The 6,038-nt window shown below is 26.1% G+C and overlaps 1 long non-coding RNA gene across 1 annotated transcript; it reads left to right on the top strand.

The window, feature by feature from the left end:
- On the top strand, positions 1-2,458 carry LOC145848943 (uncharacterized). Its single transcript, XR_014372238.1, has 2 exons — positions 1-53; positions 1,229-2,458. It is a non-coding gene; the product is annotated as an uncharacterized LOC145848943 (long non-coding RNA).
- Positions 2,459-6,038: the final 3,580 nt, after the last annotated feature.

Here is a 6,038-nt window from a genome sequence, read left to right on the forward strand (position 1 = left end):
GGTCATTTTCATTGACGAGGGATTGAAATACATCGCCAGAAACTACATTGAAGGTTGATTATTTTAGTCATTTAGTTTTATTTTGAAGAAATGTTATGTATAACAAAAATTACAAAAAGCAAAGATAAAAGGTGTTTAGTTATGATAAATACTTGAATAACTTAAGAAAAACCTTAGTTTATTAGCCGAGCATTTGAAAAATGTATGAATTCAATAAATGGTTAAAAAAGCCAGTTTTAATATATTTTTTTCTCAGCTTTTAGTTGTATCAACTCAACTGCAAGTTTAGTTGTATAAATAGTTTTTCTTCTTTTCAGTGCAGTTAAAAGTTTAAATGTTTTAGAAAATTCAACTTCAGCTAATAGCCAGTCAAATCCAGAGCTTTCAAGTAGTTCAGAGTTAGATAACAACAAGGTTAAAATCGAGAGTTTACCAGTGCAAGATACAAATGACGTAGAGCAAAGTTTAAATGATATAGTTGAAAATAGTTCAGAAAATCAAGACAGTATAGAAAACCAAAGTTGCAGTTTCAAACATCCGAGTTTCAAAACCTTCAGGAGCAGAAGTAGTTAGTTTTTTGTTGAAAAGGTTTAAAATAAGTAAATATTATAACTACATTAACATTATTTTCAGATTAACGAATTCAATGGTTTTTTTTAAAATTGAGTTATAAGAGATAAAACTTGTAAACAAGAAATATTTTTCATGTTTAACCTTTTCCCAAATACAGGGTTGCCACTTTACCTGGAAACCTGGAATTTGACAATTTAGGCTAAAATAACATGGAAAAACCTGGAATTTGAGAAATTTTGAAAAAAATCTGGAAAACCTGGAATTTTGGTCAAAAAACCTGGAATTTTCAATAACTTTAACATTGTCAGTTGTAAAATTTTGATTTGACACAAAATATTTATCATATAATTAAGATTTTTTGTCATCATCAAAATTTTTTTTTATTTAAAAACACATTTAAAGTAACTTTACAGTATCTTTTCAATGCCTTTATTCTATTTAACACAGTTTCTTTAATAGAAATTAACTTAAAACTAAAAGTGGACCCAAAAATGTGTAGTTTTAAAAACCTGGTAGAAATTTGGAAAACCTGGAAAAAAATTTGAAAAAATGAGTTGCAACCCTGCAAATTGTCAGTGATGTAGATAATAAATAAGTATAACAAATAATATTAAATGTTTATTATGTTTTTTTAAATAATTATTATTTCAAACAGTCGGAGATGCGGTGATGGACGCGGACAAGAAAACAAAATAAAAAGGAGGCAGAAAAAGTGAAGCAAGCAGAACTAATGACCGGCCGCTAAATAAATAATTAATTAATAATAAACATACTTTGTTCTAACTAAGTTTAAAAATATAGTCCACACATAATTTAATTTAGTTTTAAATGTAATAAACTTTGGCCGGTGTTTGCTGCCTTGCTTTTACGTTGTAGTTTTGGGGGGTTTAGGACCGCAAAAAATCCCCTCAAATGAAAATATAGCGAGTTTCTTCAGGGGGCGAAAAGTTTTTCATCGGACTAATATCACTCTGTGCCCCAAATTTTTTTTTCAACTTTTTTTTGATCGCTGTTCTAAGTGCGAATATTTTTTATCTGAAAGGAACTTTTGTAAAAAAAGTAGGTTTTTTTATTTAGGGTTGGCTCGTTTTTAAGTTGAATTTTTTCAAGTCGGTTTTAAGGGAAGTAAAAACTTTTTATTCGGTTAAGAAGTTTTACTCTTTTAAAATTTGCTTTTAAAATTTTTATCTTAATTGGAGCGTACTTCAATGTTTTTATATATTTTGTACAAATACTAAATTTATTTCTATTATTTATTTGAACTTTCTATCCGGTATTTAAATATCGACAACACTAAGCGCTGTTTTAATTACTATTTTTTATTCAATTTTAAATATTCTAATTTAGTTATAAGTAGTATTAGAAGCAAATTTTAATTTAATTTTAACACTAAAGATGCTTTCAAAATAAATATATAGGTAGTTCTGCAGTAAAAAAAAACTAATTTTGTCACTGTTTTATGCATGTTATTATTTATACGCAAGTTTTAACAAAATATTCACCCTGAAAAAATATAAATATCCACCCAAATAATTTGCTGCTTTCTAAGAATTAACGTAAGTAATTTGATATAAATAAAAAGCGTTTTTGAATGAAAGTTAACATTTTTTTGAGTTGTTAGGAAATTCTATGGGGTCCATTTTGTTTTCTTAAGCCCCAGTTTTTTTTTTTCTTAAATATTTTTCTTTATTTCCTTATAAAATCCCCTCTTTTTTTTTGTAATGCACATACTACTATTATTATGGATTAAAAAAATATTAAACTATTTTCGCTTGTTGTATTATGATTTTTTGTTTTATATATTTGTGTGGTTATTATTATTAATTTTTCTGCGTTCTGTTTATATATTGCTCGCAAACAATAAACTTTCTACGAACGCATTTGATTATTCGGTTTCGTTATTTTATAATAATATATATTAGTTTATTTTAAAGTATAAGTTTATCTCAGATATTATAAAGTAAATTATTTTAATTGAGAAAACGTTATTTGTAAATCTATCTTTCAAAAAAATATTTTTTTTAAATATCTTTTAAAAGTTTTGTTTTTGTAATTCTAGATTAACTCAAACAGTAGTCAGTTGAAATGACATTTAAAATTTTCCACATAAATTTAATAAGTTATGGTATTTTTTTAGATCCCAAAAAAATTTAATTATCCATACTTCAAAAACTAGCTTTAATAACAGTCCTATGATGGAACTACAATATGTATGATATTGTTTGATAAATATTATATTTATACCCAAGTTGACAACTATAACTGTTACACTTGAAACCAATAACTGTAACAAACTGCGGCCCGCTATGTATTTATCAGCTATTGAACAACCGGTTACAAACCAAAACATTTGTAATATGATTAGGCTCTGAACTTGATAGTATTTAATAAAACTTTATTATTGCATTTCTTATCAAAGTTGTGGAATATTATTCATTAACCAAGTGCTCTTGATAAATTTTCTATGCATTGTGATCCGCGGGCAACTTTTTCTAGAAAGTTTCACATAGAAAAGGCTACCAGTCCCTGGTAATTCTATAAGTTAAACTAATGTATTTAATTAAATTTATGTTTAACACTAGTATTCTACACGAATAAAAAAGATCTGAATTTTCCCAAACTTGTTTTGATTATAGGCCCCATTTGAAGAAAAATAGGTATGGTCTCCTTCAGCCCTGGATTAGTTTAAGTTGAAAAATTACTTTTAATTACTCTTTTTTTGCTCATCTCATTCAACTTCAGAATATCTAGCGTAAGTTTCAAATTATGGGCTCTTTATTTTTCATTGGCCAACTTTTAAAATCCCAGAAGTAGAAAAACCGATAAATTTTTTTAATTAATACACACTGCACAACAAATCTTATTTAATACTTTTTGAAGCGTTCTGATCAAAAATGTTGTGATAAAAACGTACAAATATGTTCAGATAGTAAAAAAAAAACAGTTTTGGTTAAATTTTAAATCTAGAAAAATATTTTATGCTTTATTACTTTTCTACTGATAGTTTAATTTAAGATATTCTTAAGCTATTCACTTTTTGACTTAAATATTTTAATACAAATCGAAAGACAATACTACACAACTAAAAGTTAAGTTTTTAACAGTGCTATTTAAAGTATTTTATATCTGCGCAATTTAAACTAAAATTTAAACTACAAAAGCATGTTATTTTTAACAACAAATCTGTAATAGAAAAAATAGTTTTACTAGGATACCGAAGCTCTAATAGTGACTAATAGTCAACGAAAAAAAAAAGCGCTCAAAGTATTCGGTCATAGAACCTGGTGCACGAAAAACCCTTTAGTTACCGAGTCGCACACTTGTTGGATACCTTCTAAAGTCTTTTCCAAGACACTTGTGTTATAAGACTAATACTAAAAACTGTTAATTTAAAACTGTTTTATAAAGACATTACGTTTTTACGTGATGTGAATTAAGCAATTATGTATTTTATGCTAAAACTGCAGAGGTGTTTTTATAAAGAATATAAAAATAAACTTAAATGATTGATGTTGAAATAGTTGAAAAAAATAATTTAAAAAATGTTTTATGTTTAGTAAAACTATTCACACAAAGCTTAAAATGAAAGCATAAGTATAAATACTTTTTTAAGAGCAGTTGATAAATTTGTTAAACTAACAAACCAAAATTCATCTAAAAACAATTAAAAAGTATACCTAAACACACCAACAAAACGTTTTATTGCAAAAAAAAGCAAAAGAAAAAAAAAACTTTTGCACTTGATAGTATAAGTTTCAGCTTGCAAAAAAAAAAGTTTTTATGTTTATAAAGTTCTGAGTCATTTTCATTTACAGAGTAAAACAACCTACATCTATAAAACATATTTATGTTTTTCCAAATTTGTTTTCATAATATTTTGATTACCCCAATATCATGCCCTATTTAAAAAATAAATATTAAAATTGAGTCTGTGCAGAGCAATTTTACCCGTTTTGTTTGTAATAGATGCAATATTTCAAATACCTCATACATAGATAGATTGGTAAAGCTCGGATTGGAGTCTCTAGAATATAGAAGATAATAGTTTGATTTGATAACACTTTTTGAAATTATTAATGGTAAATAAAAAATAATAATTAGTTTTTTGTTTTTTCTCAGACCAATTATAATTTGAGAGGAAATAATTAAAGAAATAAAATGTAAATATAGTTTTAATAACAGTCAATAGCAAAGTTCTTTTTTCTGCAGAACAATAAATATGTGGATTAAGTTACCACATGATGTGGTTTCGTGTGGGAGGGTGGAACATTTTCGACTAAAACTGAAAAAATAAACTTGAATAATATAAACCGCATTAAAATACAGTGATTATCGATTAAAAATTCGTTATAATGATGGTTTGAAGTAATTTATGTTTACTTATTTTTAAGTATTAATATTTATAAGAATAATTTTTCTTCCCTACGCCTTCCCCCTACAGATCATAAATTGTTGTGTATAACTTAATAAATGTGTAACATTTTATAGTTAAAACATAAGTTTATATATGGAAACTTTTTTTCTTTTGTTTTTTGTGCATACTAAACTATAGTTGATCATACACGACTATTTGTTTGCAATTTTTTTACTATGTTATGTTTAGTTTTTCAATTTTCATTGAATGTAATTTGTTTGTTTCTTTTTTCGTGTGTATTGTTCAAGCGGCTCAGCTTTTAACGCCCGAGTCCATCTTCGCACAATAATAATAATATTGTTTTTGAACGAAAAAAACTCTCAAAAATTTGGTCCAAGGACCTGGTTTACGAAAAAACCTTTTGGTTATCGAATCATACACCAGGATACATTTTAATGTCATGTCCAGGACAATAATAACAATTATTAAAATTATAATCGCTTACTAATCAAAATTTTAAAAATAATTGCCTCCAATCCGTTTTTGAATACCTTTTACTAGTTATTTACTCATTTATATTTACTCATTACTAAATATTGTCAATGCTATATGAACCATCCAAAGGGAAACCCACTTTTGGAAACCCTGCTGTAAGTATAAATTTTCTGCAAAAGAAAATGAAACAGTTGCAAAAACAAAACTTTTCGGGTAGTAGCTTTTCTACTTTGGAAAGTCAGTTTTGTATTTGAGCTGATATTGGTTCTAATCTTTTCTAGACCACGTCTTAAAAATGTTAAGAATCTGGTAAAAGTTAAAATGTTTATGAAAAGTTAAGAAAACAAGATAAAGTAAAACGTTTACAACAAAAAGTTCATTTAAAGAAAAAACAAATACCTGTTAATAGTTGAGATAAAAATATTTTAAGTTTAATTACGAAAACTTTGTACCGACTACAGTTATTACTAATTTATATCAACCACAAATATAAAATACACAATCATACTTTTTATTTGAGATATAATTTATATTTCTGTTAATGGTTTTGTTAAACAAATATTTTGAGTCAAAAGTCTAAGATAAATTTATACAGCTAATATGGCATGTATAATAC

This window comes from Thalia democratica, unplaced genomic scaffold (genome assembly GCF_965202585.1).
Source record: "Thalia democratica unplaced genomic scaffold, ktThaDemo2.hap1.1 HAP1_SCAFFOLD_1868, whole genome shotgun sequence".
NCBI lineage: Eukaryota > Metazoa > Chordata > Thaliacea > Salpida > Salpidae > Thalia > Thalia democratica.